The following is a 17331-nucleotide window of genomic DNA, read 5'->3' on the forward strand; positions in this document are numbered from 1 at the left end:
TTGAATTGAAAGGCATGGTAATCAACTTGGAGATATTTTGTATTAGCTCAATGATATCTAGTCACGTATAAAGTTGACAACAATTATTCAGGAGTTTGCTTTGTACAGTGTTAATGTTAGGTGCAATAGTATGTATGACAGTGCCATCCGCATAGTGGGTAATACTGGACGGAGGTACAGCAGTTGGTAAAGAAGTGGAATAATGTAGTTAATGAAAAGAGAAGGGGACAGGGCCAAGGACAAAGCACTGGGGAACAACTGAGGTTAAGAAGTCATATGGGTTGGGAGGGTGGCCTAATGGTTAAGGTGTTTACCTTGCAAACACAAGGTGCAGGGTTTGAGTCTCACAAGAGATAATTGGCTAGGCTTAAAATGGCTCGTAAGGGCAGGTAGCTTAGTATAAACATATTAACTATATTATTAATTAACTATAAACAGAGGAATTTCAGTAGTTAGATATGGAAAGGGTCCTTTGAGAGAGATAGCCGAGAACCAGTTTTGTCTGAGGAAGTGATCACGTGAGATTGTAGACCGCAGGTAGTGGCATTATGTTCAACATTCTCAAAAGCATGATTCAGGTCTATGTATATTACAACATCATGATATTTACTTTCCATGGAGGAGTACATTTTGTTTGTGAAGGAGGATATGGCTTTCAGGCCCTGACCTAAATCCATGTTGGTAATCAGTCAGGATGCTGTATTGGTTAATGTTCTGTGATAAGATTTTTTTTCAACCATTTTGGTTAGTAGAAATATAAAATAAATAAATAAATAAAAATAATAGAAATGTGTATATAATCAAGACTAGTGGAAAGAGTGGATATTTTAGGGATGAAGATCATCAGAGCATGTTTGACTTGAGGAAGGACCATATCAGTTTTCATTGAAAGGCTAAACAGTGGTTTACTTATATCTGGAGGGGGCATATAAGTGGTGAAATGAAGTGCATTGTAGTTAGAGTTGGTGTTATTGTCACTGTTTTTCCATTAACTTTGTTACCGATTTGGAAGTGACTGCCCAAAAGTAGAACAAGGTCAAGTGGAAATAATTTGTGAAGAATATGAAGGGGGTGCTGGGAAGGGTTCTGGTGGTGATGCGGTGAGTGCTGGGGATGGACCTTAGACTGGGCAAAGATGAGAAGGTGCTTAACATGATGAAATGAGTGCTGCAACTTCATTAAGTAATTTGTTTCTACACTGGGAGCACAGAGTTATTTTCTTGCTGGAAAACTTCAAACCAGTATTGCCTGACTATCTCCAAAATAGTAAAGGAAACCATTTATTTTCTAACTAGCAAGTTTTGTACTGAAAATATGCTACTGGTAATGTCAACACTGAGAGGAGAAGGACACATGTCTCTTCCTCTCATGACAATGTAAATTTGAGTGGACCGAAGTTCTTATCAGTTATTTATTTTATTTATTTACATTTGTTGACTGGTGTCCAACTAGACTTGGGTCCATTTTCAGCGGAGGCCCGGAGAGAAAAGCTCCACAGTTAAAATAAACTGACAGTATTTACATTGGACTTACATAGCGATTAACAATTTGATTAACATAGCAATTAATTACAAACAGTTACAGATGAAGAACATAGTACATCAGTAAACAGCTAGAATCTTTATCTGCAAAGTACATAACAGACATTAACAATTGTTATAATAAGAAGTTCCTGCTGTATAATAAGTACTAGGCTTATGAGCATCTGAGCTTGCTATAATCAAGGTAGTTAGTGGGGTGGAAAGAAAGGTAGTGGTTGGATGGGGTGGATGATATTAGAGTGGGAGTTGCAAGGGCATAGCCGGCATGTTTGTAGGTATGCTTTTAGTAAAGTTTTGAAGTGGGTGCATGATGGTACTGAGGTAATTATTAGTAAAGGTGTCTAATAAAGTAGATGTGAGGAATGTGTCCAGTTTATGGTATTCAATGACACAGCAGTTAAGAAGTTTACCTGCATCCCTAATCTGAATCAGTTTACTCTTTAACAGCTCTAACTGCATTCCTAGTATTCTGCTAATACTGGCAGGGATATATTAAGCACGCTCCTCTGTCTGGATGTACTTCACGCTTCAGTGGCCCGACTACCCTGTTAGCACTCGCAGACACCACAGGCACAATAGCAAGCTCACAGTCAAAATGGGAGTGTTTACTTAGATGCCACTAAATTTACAAACAAGTGTGGTTCCAGGAAAACTAGTCATAAAATGCTGAACATTTTTGTCGTGGCTTGAATTTGATCTTCACTACTGATACAGATACACTTGTTTTGCTCCTGATCTAAGATCATCAACTACAGGGAAGCTCATAGCATACTCAAGTACACTCTTACACACTCTACCTACTATGGTGACTGAACATAGGGAGCAGAGATAAGGTTCAGACAGAAGAAAGGGAGAGTGGGACCCAGAATGGACAAAGGCAGATAAGGGCTGAGCAAGGGAAAGTAGACTTTCAAGACCAAAATGGGTCAATAAGAATGACCTTATGTTGTCTGGCATTCTGAATGAACCTTGGAATCAACAGAAATTAGAGAAAGGGCAGAGGAATCCTATGGCCCATTTCTGTGAGATCGTGTCCCTGGGACATTCCTCAAACTGGGATTAGGGAATAGCATTTGGGAGCGACTGGGAGTCAAAAGGTCACTAAAAGACTTTTCCAGCAATCTAACAACTTATATGCTTCTGACAAACTGGGAGACCAGTGGTGCATCACCAGAACAGCTAAATCAGAATTAACTGAGCCTGTCCACTAAAGAGATGGTTCCTCAACTATGTGATTTGCAGTTAGAAAATGGTTGGCCAGAACTGACATATTGTTGGTGAGGATGGGGTAAGGAATAATGTCAAGTTTACAGTCTGAGAAGGATTGCCCTCCTGTCCAGTACAGTGTTTTGCAAACTGGCCTCCAGTTATGACTTTACTCTTTGGACAGTCTGCCCTTACAATGTCCCCTCTCTAGAGAAGGCTCATCCATGATGATAAACCAGAAGAGTAAGGATAGACAATGGGTCACTTAGAGGCAGTTTTGAGGTGTGCAACTATGATCCGAGATATGCTGTGCAGGCTTTGAATATTTTTTATGTGTAGGGAGTCCAAAACTTGAGACTACTTTACTCTTAACATCTAATGAAGTACTCTCATGTAAAATGATGCAGAGGGTGCCATGGAAATTGTCAATGACATCAGTCTCAAGACCTTTAAGCAAAATTGTGTTTCAAAAAAGCTGTACTCCAATATACTGGTAAACAAGCTTCTGAAGAGGAAGGATCCTGTCTATGGAGAAGTGGACCTTGCACATGACACTGACCTGACTGCAATCTATGAACAGGAGCAGCTGTGATGGTTTCACTTGTGACTGCAGTGTGATCACAGATTCACATGTAGAAATCACCCAAACAGATTGTACAAGGAGTCAGTAATCCTATTAAGGAAATAATTTCACTCCTTGTAGGCTTTATTTTGCTGCAACAATGAGCACGCACAAGGTGAACACTCTGGAGGCTGAGGATGGACAGTCCTCATATGGTAATGGATACCTCATCCCTGGAAGCTTAAATACCTCCTGAGCTCCTCTGCTATCTTTTTATTGCATTTATTTATACATTTAACAGAATTAAAGAGATCAAATTCCATAGCATTCCCAGTGAATCATTTTGTGTGTGTGTGTGTATGTATCTACTTTCAATTACCAAAAGCCCATAATGTCCAACGTTATTTTCTCAAGACAAAAATAACGAAAATGAAAATCCTGAATCGCGTAGTTTTTCCCATGGCAAATAAACACTTGCCCAAAACTACACAAAACACACCGCACTATCTGAAACTCACATAGGTGGGGGGCTGCACCCCTCATACTCCCACTAACTTCAGACCAGTGACAAGTGGAGTACCACTACTACTCAGAGGCGATCTCTGCCTAACATACAAAGCTATGTCAAACCCAGAGCTGTTGGACATGCTCCATGTAAAGAAATCCCAATTCCTCTGAGCTACACACTCTAGGGACATAAACCTTGTCACCACAATAAACAGAAAATGCTGGAGGGATAGATTACTGTCTCAGAGACTTCCCATACTCTGGAACAAACTACCTTTCTATATCAAACAAAGCTCCTCATTAGCACTCTTCAAAAAAATCTTGATGATTGGATGGGAGATAGGAAATTCACCCTGGGGATCACTTCTGTGGCTCTGCTTGACAGTGGCACAGGAAAATAATTTTCTTGGGTGGCAAAAGCCATGGTACCATTTGGCTAGGTTTATGTAGGCCCAAGGGCCAATAGCCTAGTACCTACCTATGAACCTATGAACTATATATACCAACTCTGGGATCACACTACAGTGGGGAAAAGGGCATATTTCCCCATGTTGGGCAAGTGTTTACTTGCCCTGGGAAAACTATGCGGTTCGGGATTTTCATTTCCTTATTTTTGTCTCAAGAAAAGCCTGTTTGCTTAAGTTAAAAGCATGGGCTAGGTATGCTATATAGTACAGCTGATGTGATAGTTTTTGATAGTATTTTTTTGCTTTATTAAGTACCTTGCTGCTTTTGTACTGAATATATAATTATATGTATGTGATCTTTTGTGTAATTATATTTATATGTTATACAGAAATCACTTCTTTGTAACTTTATAATAGTATATTTAAGGTTGTATCTCTTTAAGTCTATGAGTGACTGAGGGGTTTTTAAATCATGTGACTTTGGGAGGGTTATTTAAACTGTTCAATTTTGAATCATTTTATCTGAAGTAGTCTTGTGATTTTAAAGACAAAAGTGCTCATCTGGTATTAAAGTATTTTGTAGCAGCATCCGAGTGGTTTCTGGTTCTCCTAGTGTTCGTATTTAAATAGTTTCTGCTTGGTCTGGACTTGTTTTTGGAGTTTCAAAATCTATTAATGTTAGCCGATTGTGATATCACATTGTGATGTTGGTGCACACAACTTTGGTGGAACCTACAGCCAAGATGTAAGCCGGTCTCATTCTGAGGTTCCAAATGAAAAGTCTAATGGTTGCACCTTTTGTATAAACTGCCAGACTGGCATACAGTCCAATGACAGTCGCACCTCATCTGACAGCTTCAGCTGGTACCTGATCATATAGAACATATAGTTCATGGCCTGTACAGGTAAGGCGGATAAGGCATAAATTCACATTCTAAAACTATACATAACACTAGACTGCTTATCAGGGAGATGGACAGCTGGGGTTTTAGCTGATGGAACCTGCTGCCATATCAGTCAGGTTTTGTGGCCGCTCTGACCAAGAAATCAAATCCTTCAGCGGTCAGAGGATATTATACAACCTCCAAGTTGACTGGATTGTTTAAAATGTCTCCTGCAGAAGTTTTTGCAGAAAAGATGCTGGTCAGTGAGAAATTTCTCTTTTGCATTGTCATCTCTAAGAATTTCTCACATCTGGGGTCATCCAGTGGAGGGTAGAAGAAATAAGAACCCTCTTCTTCATCGACATCTAAAGTGGGTGGCTCAACAGGTGAGACAATGTGATTATTCATAAAGTAGTAACAAGTATTTTAATAACTGAGACAATGCAAGACTGGAGACAGGAGATTTTACCAATAGGAATGATTGCAAGTAGGCGCATAGAAAATAGGCAAGATGGGGGCTGGAATTCATGGGTGAAAATCAGCAAAGTAACCAAGGTGTTGGGAGCAAATAACACTGGATGGAAAATAAAAGATTGGTATGAGGTAAAGAAGCCTGGACTGCAGGTTAGAGACCATCTTCCCTCTCAGGGATTTTTAACGGACTATAGGCAAATAAAGGGATATTGGAGTGGTACATGAAAGGCCAACTCAAGTAGAGTTTTTAGTCGAATGTAGAACAGAAGATGCTAAAAAAGGGATACATAGTATGACATATAAAATATTACATAACTATCAAAACCAATCAAAAGATTGGAAAAAGAAAATGGAAAGTCTATTTACAAAGGAATAATTTGAAGAAAATTGTTCATCTCCTAAGTATGTAACAAAGCCAGGGAGCTTTAGGATTTTTGTATGGAGCATTTGCGCAAGCATTTTTAAATCCCAAGTAGACTTCAGATGATTTTTATTCAGATAGATAGCAAATGTTGGAGGTGTGACAAGGGGGGGGGGGGTAATTGGGAACAGTTTTTTTGGGTATATAATGAGTTCACAAATATAAAAATATCCCTGGAGAATCCAATAGCAGAAATATTAGTAAAACAAATGATTGCAGCAGAAGAAATCATTCTCTTCAGCTGGGATATAGGCTGTGAACTCCCTAGAGTAAGGCCTTACTAGGTTTAGTGTTAATAGAGTAATATGTTTGGTGCTACTGTCTGGCAAAAAACAATTACTAGAAAATGGAATCAAAATCTTTTCCCAACATAAGGGAAGCTCTGGATATCGTAAAGGAGATTAAAGAAATGGAGGTGGGATTTTTAGAAAAGAGAAGGAGCAAATTTCATAGAAACAAATGGAATTTGTGGGAACAACACATGCAAAATAATGTTCTGGAGATGGAATGAAGTTTAAGGGAAGGCAGGAACTAAGCAACTTATGGAATATTGGACTAAATGAAAACTGTTAAAAAGAAAACATATATGCATACTGCATGATAATAATAATGGAAACTGTTACTACTCATTTTATTTTATTTGTATTTGTTTTCCAGGGTAGAGTGCTGATCTCCATGGACCTTTTTCAGACTCAGGCTGGGAGTGGTACTTTGTTTTCGGTTTTGTTAATGTCTGTAAAACCCATTTAATAGACTAAAATGTGAAGATTTAATAAAGATGTTTGAAAAAAAAAACAGATGAGTGAATATGCTTTCGTTTGGCTGAGTAGGATACAAAGATGCAGTGTTGTCCAGAAGCTGTTGAGAGGCCCAGCATAAAGGACTATGTTTTGAACAGAAGCCAGTGTCAGGTCTGGGGCAAATGTCAAGGGATGTATCTGCAGAATGTCTGCACTGATAGTGTTGATGTTATACTCGGCACCTAGGGCGCTAGCTAGAAAACCAACATGGCTGGTGTTGGCAGTGATATGAAAAATACGTTTTATTACCAAATTTGATCCTGAAAGGTTGAACCCCTGACATCATTACAAATAAACCCACTGATCTCAAATAACATCAATCAAGATCACAGAATCTGATGACATAGCTGAGAGTGGACTTGCTGATGCCAGGGGCTGTGGTCCCAAGATCAAGACAGTCACTGTTGTTGTCTCTTCTGATGCTGACATCAGCACTATGTGGATTAAAGTCAGCCTCTTTGGACCAGGTGTCAACATCTTTGCAGCCATAGAAGAAAACCTGGAAGCTTTGGGTGAAAAGGTGAAAAGGTGAAAAAGGCCTCTATCCACCCTGAAATTAGAGGGAAAAAAGGCATTAGTCATGTTTGCCGAGACATGATAAAATCTTAGACTTGTCATAGTCTGTTTCAGGAAATGGAACAAAGATCTTGCTCATCATGTACTTACAGTCATTAAACCAGACACTTCTTTGTTAGCTAGGAAAGTCATACAGGTAATTTGACATGCTTATAAGGTGACACCATTGCTAAATTAACAGCAAGTACATGTACATAAGATTTTGTACATTTCGCGGTGCTGTGTTTGCATTTTTTTAAGTTTTAAACTATAAGACGTAAATGCAATCATAGCTCTGTTGAGGTCAATGGACCCAGCTCCAGAGTTTTATGTGCTAGAGAAGATTTGTCAGCCTCAACCAAAAGTGTTTTTTCCATTATAAAATATTTCAACTTAGGTCTTTTTGTCCCTAAGGGTACTGGAGTAAAGGACTGATAAATATCACATGTAGTCACTGGAGCATTTCTCTCCGGGCCTCTGCTGAAAACAGGCTCTGTGGAACCTAGTCGGACTTTCCCGGTCAACAAATGTTAAATAAATAAAATAAATAGTCACGTTATGTTCTTCGCCATGACAACAGAGACCTCCAGAGTGCTTGTTTTGAGCTGGAATCTTACCTTCATATTTGCATTTTACTGAATGCACATTATGTATTACCATTAAGCATCACTATACAGTGTTTAGCAGGGGAACACAACAGTAAAATTCAAACTGCTTTTTTTATTGTCTGAAATTCAAACAAAAAAATATCACCACTACAGTCAACAACAAGAATACTAAACCTGTTGAGAAAAGGAGTACAAAGAACATGCCTAAAAAAAAGACAAAAACAGTATAATAATATATATAAAACAATAATGATTCACTTTTCTTTGTTTTTGAAAAGCAGAGCAAATAAAAAATACAGTTACAGCTAAGCACCTAAACTTAACTTTGGTGGTATGAAATGGAAAGTGAAGGAAAAAATTGCAAATGTGGTACACAAAGGAAACCATAAATAAAATAAAAGTATAATTCAGATAAAAAAGGGAGAAATAATAATAGACAAACAAACAGTTATTCTGAAGAAAAGATGATCACAAACTAGGTAACTATATTCTGGGGTCATTTCTTTGATGCAACTGCTTTCTAGCATGGCAAACAAGATCTGGAGAGGAAGGTCTTTACCCAGAGCATTATGGGAAACGGGGACTGGTCTACTAGTCTAAGTACATTTTATCTGTTGAGCTGCCTAATGTCTGTTAGCATCAGTCTTGCATTTAATGAGGATGAACCTTCTAATACTAGATCTAAATGTGGTATGGAATCAAATATTATGTCAGCCTTCTTGGATTTAACCAACACTGTGTTACAAGATTTCCACATATACTTGAACTGCAGTACATGAGAACAATCAGGTTTCACTGGAACAAACCATCTTGATTTTCGCAAAATGTCCAGATTTTTGCCTCATATTTTTAGTTTGTTCTTCATAAAATTTGTGGTTTTCTGGCAAATCACTGGGATGATCTGAGGAATGAAGTCACCAAATAATGACATACATTTAAGTTTCAGACTTCAAATCATTCAAAAAAATGTATGTTAACATAATCCATATTACTCTAGCAACTTTCTAAGTTTATAAGAGCAATATTTTAAATCTGTCCCTTTTTTTGGGCCTTTTGTCACTCCATTTTGTCAGGCTTCGTCCAGATATCGTGCAATAAGAGGTTGAGCGGTATGCTTTTCAGTGACCACTGAGTCATTATTAATGACTTTTCAGCCAAAACAAACACAATATGCAGGAAAAAAAACAACTGCAGATGGGTCACACAAGGACAGAGAAAAGTGAGGAATTTTCTTTACTGACTAGACTGTTGTCTTAAAACAGACAAATCTTGACACAATTTTACTGCTTTTATTGAAGATACTCCTGCCACTGCAGGACAGATGTCATCCAGCAGTCACAAGAAGGTTAAGTCCGCACCAGATACAGCTTAATCCCTCAACATCATTAAAAAGCAATGTTAAACAAAATGACAGCCTGTAGACTTTTAAATTAATTATCTTTTTAGCAGGATCTCATTTTGTACTCTAATGAACAAGAGAAAAAGAATGATTAACAAAGCTAAATCATCTTACCAAAATGTGCTTGAATCAAGGCTCCCTGGCAACCCAAAGCCCTTTTAATCTGACTTGGAGATCAAAAGGCACAAAGTCTGCAGTTCTCTGTAAAAAAAAAAAAAAAAAAAGAAGAAAAATTACATTTCTTGTATTTGCTGGTGCCGTTCCTACTAAAAGCATTACAGTCAAGACAGTAGCATAATATTGGATCCAACCATTTGCAGATTCTTGCTTGATTTTTTCACCCGTCTTCCACTTTTAATAGGTCTCACTGAAATAGGTAAAATGATGGTTAAACAGATGCTGTGCTGTGACTCATCTGGCTTTGGTGGACTTAGTAAATATTCCACAAAGCATATGGTACTGTCATCCCTCTATAATACAACATAATCAGCATTTATATTAGCTATGCAGCTTTTCTTACACAGTCTGTATTCCACCTCCGTAGCAAGGTCTTTGCAACACAGACATCACCAACCCATCTCAGAGTTCTCTTCGTTTTCTACAATGTTGGAAAGTATTGGGATTGGTAGGGAGACTGTCATAACAGTAGCTCTTTAAAGTCAGAGGTTACTGTAGCAGCAAATCAGACCTTTTGGGTTTACTTTCCTTCTCTGTCCGAGTTTTCAAAAGCAGTAGTTATTCCATATGATGCCCCAGTGCAGCTCTCGTTCTCACTTAGAAACTCATATAGGTTGTGGGATACCCAATACATAAGACGCATTGCTTCACATTCTCGTCTAAGCTTTGAGCCAATATTCCCTGCAGGTATATGTGCTTGTGGAAGGCAAACAGTTGTGTAAAATAACGGAGGAACTTAAAATGTAGATATTCCTATAATAAAAAAACAGCTAAATATATGACTATATAGAAGCACAAATATGTCCTAATCTAGTTGTGTTCCGTATAAAAGTCTGGCAGTATGCAATATAAAACTAGATAAACATGGTAGTATAGCGGTATTATTTTCTGAATATAAAAAAGCATGTGACAAAAATAAGGGAGTAACTCAAATTGCTACATAGATTGACAAATATTATTGTTTAACAATACATTTAAAAGCATCTTAGTAATATATAAATACAGCAGTCAATCCGATATGAATACATAATTTCCCTTCTTCAAATAATAATGTTCTATGTGTATACACACACACACACACACACACACACACACACATATATATATATATATATATATATATATATATATATATATATATACATACATACATACACACACACACACACACACACACACACATATATATATATATATATATATATATATATATATATATATACACACCACACACACACACACACACACACACACACACACACACACACACACACACACACACACACACACACACACGCACACACACCTATCAATTTGTGATGTGATAATTGACAACCTTACTACTACCAAAAGCATATCCAGAACTAGTCAAAGACAAATTAAAACAAAAGAGATGATTCCGTGGTCAATAAAGGCTCGCAAATTGTAAAATACCGTTGAGAAACAGTTGAACTAAGCGTACCACAAAACGACTTCATCAGAAAACAAGTATAGACGGAAATACAGCATATAAATACCATCAATTACACATAATTAATCAATCAATTAATCAAGTAATACAATATTTAAAGCCCTTACAATAAATCAGAAATGTCTCACTATAAAACCACTTGTAATAAAAATATTTTAATCAAATATAGACCCTCCATCTTTATTAAGACCTAACCTTCTATATTTTAAAAAACATTTAATGTTGATTTAACCCAGGTTTTCAATCAACTCCCAATTTTACCTGCCATAACGTTTTCATCTGCTCCAAGTAATTCTTGAAATCTCCTCCCCTCAAAACAACATTGCCAACTTCCAGAATAGAAAAAAGAAATTTTTTGAAATTCATACATTCTGACGAATGTTTATATAAAGCATTCTTATCATCTTTAGTCTTGATACTATAAACGTGCTCCCTTATACGTTCACGTAAGGTACGTGTAGTCATCCCCACGTAAAATGCAGGGCACCCACTACAAACACCAATGTACACAACACCCTTTGTCAAACAATTTGCATACCCTGGAACATCAAAAGTCTCATCAATGTGCTCAAAAGTAATATAAGGTCCTTTGTGTATGTACCTACAAAAATTACATTGTCCACATTTGTACATACCCCTTTTCTGGGCACCTTTAAGGGATTTTCGTACAGTATGATCCCAACAGTTTTTCAATGCTGGAATTGTTACTAAAAACAATTTTAGGTTCTGAACCTACAATTTTAACCGACTCCCTGTTCACCTCCAATATTTTCCAATTATTGCTTAAAATGTGTTTAATGTCCTAACCATCTATTGCCATATCTAAGGAGCATACTATATCAAAGTTGCCCCCCTGAATTTTAGTATTGGGATCAGTTTCCAAAGCAACTTTCAATAGGGGTGGATATAACCTATCCTTTCTTTCTAAAATATCTTGGCAAAGATTTTCCAAGTATGTCCCATCATATCCCCTGTTAGAAAACATATTAGTAATCAATTCTAATTCTTCAAATAATTCACAATCTTTGGTAGTCATATGACATGCCCCACTATATTGTCCTTTGGGTATGTTACTTTTAATGTGTTTGGGGTGGTTATGTATTATAATGTAAATAGCCATTTGTGAAAGTCTTTTTTCTAACAATACGGCTATGTAACAAATTAAAAAGCCAGATACATTGTTAATTTCCATCAAAAAACGATTCACAGTTTCCTCGTTGCCTTCAATGATGAAGACCAAATCATCTACAAATCTGAAATACAATATGCTTTTCAGTGACCACTGAGTCATTATTAATGGCTACATTATATTTCTCCTTCACCTTAGAAAAAAATCCATCTCCCACCAAGCCATGACTGCATTTGCGTATGCTGGGGCTGCTGGGGACCCCATAGCTACGCCCTTTTTTTGTTTATAAAACACTTTGTTGAATAGAAAAAAATTGTTATTCAGCACGATTTCAATAAGTTCACAAATCAAATTAACAGACTTAGAACTCATATCTAAACATTTAAACAAAAATTGTCGAACATATTCAACCCCAAACTTATGTGGGATACAGGTAAACAAAGACACCATGTCAATGGTGAACATAATATGTTTGGTTGTATCGTACTGAAATGTCTTAAAAAATTCCCTCAGCTTATTTAAAAAGTCCCAGGAATCTCTCAGATAAGAGCTTAAGTTCTGTGTCAACGGATTTAAAGCCGCATCAATCACTAAGGCCATTCCCTCTGTAACAGAATGTGGAGCAGACACAATCGGTCTGAAAGGGGGATCTACCAAGTCCTGTTGGACCTTAGGAATTCCAAACAAGACTCCTACCTTAGGTTTTTCAACCAAACAAAATTCGTACATGTTTAAATCCATTTCCCCATTCATAAGGGTGTCATACAAGAAAGTATTTACATAATGATAGCTTTTAGTGATGTCATATAAAGGTACTATTTCATATTCTTCAACATTACTTAACACCTTAAGCATAATTTCTTTGTATTGTTCATTAGTCATAATTACGATATTCCTGCCCTTGTCACTTTTCATAAACCTAAGGTTTGACCTCTTTCTCAGTTCACATAAGGCTTTATGTTCATCAATTTTTAAATTGTCAACCCAGCCTCTCTTTGTTTTGTTCAAAAAATTAGATACATCCTGTAAACAAGCCTCCTTAAAAACCCCTATGGTGTTACTTAAAATGGGTGTTACAAAAGATGGTTTAATATAGATCTGGTTCGTGTTGTTTACATGTTTCAACAAATAATGAAGGTTTAACTTACGAGTATACATTTTAATATCTATGACAGTTTTAGTATACTCTGCTCTTCTAGTAGGAACAAAGTTTAAACCATATTTTGGAACATGCATTTCATTCTTACTCAAAACAATGCCAGATAAATCCAAAACATCAAAAGAGTCCGTTTGATACATCATTCGTCGGTTGACTATTTGGAAGTCATCTGTCCTCTGTTCTTCACATTTCTGCTCCGCATAGTCCTTACTTCCTTTTTTGCTAAAAAAGAAGAAGATTTAGATTTTACCTCATTAACAGTCTGTTCAAATACAGGTTCTGTTGTCTCTTCTCTGTTGGACGGTTCACCGGAAACCGGTTGCCATCTGGTTTCAGTCATAAAAAACTTTCTAAGAGGAATGGAAACCTTTGATTGGCTGTTCTTCCTCACAGATGGCTTTGAGCAATTGAACCCAGACAGAGATGAAAATAACTTCTCTTTCATTGCTCCTCCCTTAATATTGGAATTTCGCTGCTGAATAGGATAAAAATTCTCATAAGCAGTGTTGCTTTCATAGGCAGAGACATCATGCAACAGTTTATTATGCTTCCGAACGGTGATCTCATTCTTGTGCTGCTCTACTTCTTTAAACAACTGTTCATAAGTGTCATCTTGACCAAAGTCTGCCAAAAGAGCATTTACTTCACTGTCTACCACCAGTATCTCATCTTTTAAAACAGTCATTTTCTTAGATTTGTTTTCAATCAGGAGTTTCAACAGTTGTAAGCCAGAATTATTAAAAAAAGGTGATCAATGTTCCAAAAAAAGAGTCATGGGACATTACCCCATTGGGGCATTTGAAAAATCTAAGTCTCTTTGGGACAATCTGTAACTCAATACACCTCTTGAAATAATGATTTTCTAAATCAAGAGACCTGTATTTTTTCAGCAATTTACACAAATGTTCACACTTACTATGAAACTCCTCAGTTTTGGCTCTGGTCACTCTGTAATCAGCCTTACAGAATGGGTCGTATTTCGTCTCAAGAATCGACCGGATGTTATTATAAAAAAAACATTTGATTCAGTTGCCTGTTTTACTTGATTCAACCCAGAACTTACTTTGTGTGTTTCCACATCAATTACTGTTCTTTGGTCATCATCAGAACTGTTGGAAACAGATGTATTCAACTCTTCTGGCTGTTTAGACACTAAAATCTTAAAAGATTTCTGGACATCAGTCATAGTCTTTAGCAACTGTTGTAAAACTCCACCTTCATTAATAGGGGTAGAAGGAATCAAATGCAAAAATAAATCCATTAAAGGATCCACTGCTGCCTCGGCCATCGTAAAATACGCAAAACCAAAAATACTACCAAAAGCGTATCCAAAACTAGTTAAAGACAAATTAAAACAAAATAGATGGTTCCATGATCAATAAAGGCTCACAAATTGTAAAATACAGTTGAGAAACAGTTGATTAACTAAAAATACAATGAACTTAGCTTACCACAATTTATTATACGCTTTCATCAAAATGACTTCATCAGAAAACAAGTACAGACAGAAATACAGCATATAAATACCATCAATTACACATAATTAAATACCATCAATTACACATAATTAATCAATCAAGTAATAAAATATTTAAAGACCTACTTACAATAAATCAGAAATGTCTCACTATAAAGCCACTTTTAATAAAACTATTTTAATCAAATATAGACCTCCATCTTTATTAAGACATAACCTTCTATATTTTAAAAAAACATTTAATGTTGATTTAACCCAGGTTTTCGATCAGCTCCCAATTTTACCTGACATAATGTTTTCCTCTGCTCCAAGTAACTCTTGAAATCTCCTCCCCTCAAATCAACATTGCCAACTTCCAGAATAGATAAAAGAAATTTTTTTGAAATTCATACATTCTGACGAATGTTTATATAAAGCATTCTTATCATCTTTAGTCTTGATACTATAAACGTGCTCCCTTATACGTTCATTTAAGGTACGTGTATTCATCCACACGTAAAATGCAGGGCACCCACTACAAAAACCAATGTACATGACACCCTTTGTCAAACAATTTGCATATCCTGGAACCACAAAAGTCTCATCCATGTGCCCAACAGTAATATAAGGTCCTTTGTGTATGTACCTACAAAAATTACATTGTCCACATTTGTACATACTCCTTTTCTGGGCACCTTTAAGGGATTTTGGTACAGTATGATCCCTTTCCAACAGTATTTTAATGCTGGAATTGCTCCTAAAAAAAATTTAGGTTCTGAACCTATAATTTTAACCAACTCCCTGTTCCCCTCCAATATTTTCCAATTCTTGCTTAAAATGTGTTTAATGTCCCAACCTATTGTCATATCTAAGGAGCATACTATATCAAAGTTGCCCCCCTGAATTTTAGTATTGGGACCAGTTTTCAAAGCAACTCTCAATAAGGGTGGATATAACCTATCCCTTTTTTCCTAAAATATCTCGGCAAAGATTTTCCAAGTATGTCCCATCATACCCCCTGTTAGAAAACATATTAGTAATCAATTCCAATTCTTCAAATAATTCACCATCTTTGGTAGTCATACGACATGCCCTAATATATTGTCCTTTGGGTATGTTATTTTTAATGTGTTTGTGTGGTTACTTTTATAATGTTTTATAGTGAGACATTTCTGATTTATTATAAGTAGGTCTTTAAATATTTTATTACTTGATTAATTGATTGATTAATTATGTGTAATTGATGGTATTTATATGCTGTATTTCTGCCTATACTTCTTTTCTGATTAAGTCGTTTTGATGAAAGCGTTCAATAAATTGTGGTACGCCAAGTTCATTGTATTTTCAGTTAATCAACTGTTTCTCAACTGTATTTTACAATTTGTGAGCCTTTATTGACCATGGAACCATCTCTTTTGTTATAATTGACAGCCTTACTTGCTTTGGTAGGAATGACTTACACCTCTTTCCTCAAGGATTCCATATATTGGCCAAAACATTTTCTTCCTCCATAGTGTTTTTTTAGGCAAGGTCAGTCTCCTCACACTGTGATAGAGTCAAACAGAAATCAGAACTATATACAGGTTACACTGCTCAATATTTAAAGCCTAAGTTATGCACCTTAAAGCCTTCCTAACCCCCCAAAATACAGACATCTGCATAGATACTGAAATATGATTTGAGAGCAGCGATAGTGCTCCTGCATAGGTCAGTTTCAATGCCTATAGATTTTTCAGACTCATCGCCAGCTACCGTACCCCCACCATGTCACCTGCAACCCACAAGGCATATCTAAAGAAACTGCAGTCTCTCCTCATTGAGCCTAACAGTATTCTCTTGGGAATTTCAGCTACTCTTCCCTCAACTGGGAAACCTATGCTACCACAAATTAGTTTGCACAACACTTCATAGGTTCATAGGTAGGTACTAGGCTATCTGTCCAAAGGCATTTATAAGCCTAGCTGGAATGTGTTGGCTTTCGCCGCCCCCTTAGATTAGTTCCCTGTGCCTCTGTCTAGCAGAGCCACTGAAGTGATCCCCAGGGAAAACTTCCTGTTTCCCATCCACTCGACAAGGTTTCTCTTGAAGAGTGTTAGTGAGGAGCTCTGCCTAATGTAGATTGGAATCTTGTTCCAGAGCATGGTAAGTCTCTGGGACAGGAACCTATCCCACCAGCACGTCCTATTTATTGTTGTGGTGAGGTTTAGATCCCTAGAGCTTGTGGCTCAAGGGGATATGGCTTTCTTTAGGTGGAGCATGTCCATCAATTCTGGGTTGGACATGGCCTTGTATGTCAAGGAGAGATCACCTCTGAGTAGGCAGTATGCAACTGAGTACAGCTGGAGTTTCTTCAGTCGAGCTGCGTAGGGCATCTGTTTGATCTGTATAGATGTCATAAATGCTAGCTCCTTAGATCAACTAGTTCACATCCCAACTAGGGCATCAATAATATTGGATCTGGTCCTCACCAATATAATCCCACTATACTCTTCATATATCTGACCACCATTCACTAATATTCACTATAAGGGTAAAACATAATTTACTATTAAATCCATCTGTCTTTAGCAGCCAT

General features: G+C 36.9%; 1 protein-coding gene across 9 annotated transcripts in view; it reads right to left on the reverse strand.

Moving 5' to 3' along the window:
* Positions 1-17331, reverse strand: part of SULF2 (sulfatase 2) — a 1739722-nt gene that overhangs the window by 1435868 nt on the left and 286523 nt on the right. For all 9 annotated transcript variants that reach the window (XM_044089924.1, XM_044089923.1, XM_044089925.1 and 6 more), the window contains one exon: positions 9479-9565. The gene's annotated coding sequence lies outside the window, so the exon portion shown is untranslated. The remainder of the gene's footprint in view (positions 1-9478; positions 9566-17331) is intronic.

The sequence above is a fragment of the Protopterus annectens genome, chromosome 12.part0 (assembly GCF_019279795.1).
Source record: "Protopterus annectens isolate FY-2018-M chromosome 12.part0, PAN1.0, whole genome shotgun sequence".
NCBI classification, from domain to species: Eukaryota; Metazoa; Chordata; order Ceratodontiformes; family Protopteridae; genus Protopterus; species Protopterus annectens.